Raw genomic sequence first — 1,012 nt, 5'->3', positions numbered from 1 at the left:
CATGCTTCTGCTAACCCACTAGCTTCCACGATGCTGCACTGGCCCGCCAAGGATAGGAGAAGGCAGGTGACTTACTCCTGCTCCCTCAGAGAGGCCACATGCTCGGATAGGGTCCAGGGTGCTGCCACCTGGGCTTCAGCTCCCCTCTGTCGTTTTCTAACTGCATAACTCTGGGCAAGTCCTTTCTCTTCTCTGCCTCATGTGTAGAAGGGAGCTGATCACAGCGTCTGCTTCCCGGTGCTTCTGAGGACTACGGGCAGAGAATGCAGAGCCCTGCGTGGGTCTCAGGAAGTCTGTCTGTCGTTACCGTTGCACGTTGCACGTTCCTGTCTGTCACGCTCAGCCTGGGTTTCAAGTTTGGGAGCACGCTCTGCCTTTCTGGGTCCCAGGACAGCTCGCCGAAGTCACACTCAGCAGGCCAAACGGGTGAAGCCAGGCCTTTCTGATGTTTCCTCTTCGATTCTCAGAAAAGAGGTCTCCCTGCTCCCTTCCTTGACAGTTATGAAAAAGGACAGCTGTTGGCTTGGAAGTGATGTATCTCGTGAAGAGAGAGAGCCTTGAAGAAAAACCTGTTTTTTACCTCTATGACATGTATTCTGAACAGAATGGAGCATGTGTACATTGAAATGGGTTTAAAACAAATGCGTTTATGCTCTAGTGTGTTGGAGAGGTAGTTATAATCTCCGCTCCAAAGCTGACGTCCGTGCTGGGGCAGGAGCAGACATCATCTGGGAAAATGCAGAGTGTGTTCTTGGGTGTTCTCCAAGGGATCTCGGGTTTCCGAGGCAGCAGCCAGCACACTCCTTCGCCCCTACAGCTCTGTTTTGGGGACCCTACCTGGTCTTAGTAAAGCTTCCCTTGGTGCCAGTTGCCAGGAGTGCCACTGAACCAGGAGGTGGTCATCTGCTTGGGTTACTTCAGGGGAGTGAGGCACAGGAGATCACAGTGCCAGGGTTATTCCTGGGTCCTCCCCGTGTTAGGAACGGAGGCCATAGAACGGCTGTATGGTGTT

The sequence above is a fragment of the Panthera uncia genome, chromosome E1, assembly GCF_023721935.1.
Source record: "Panthera uncia isolate 11264 chromosome E1, Puncia_PCG_1.0, whole genome shotgun sequence".
Taxonomy (NCBI): Eukaryota; Metazoa; Chordata; class Mammalia; order Carnivora; family Felidae; genus Panthera; species Panthera uncia.
This window is presented reverse-complemented; position numbering follows the sequence as displayed.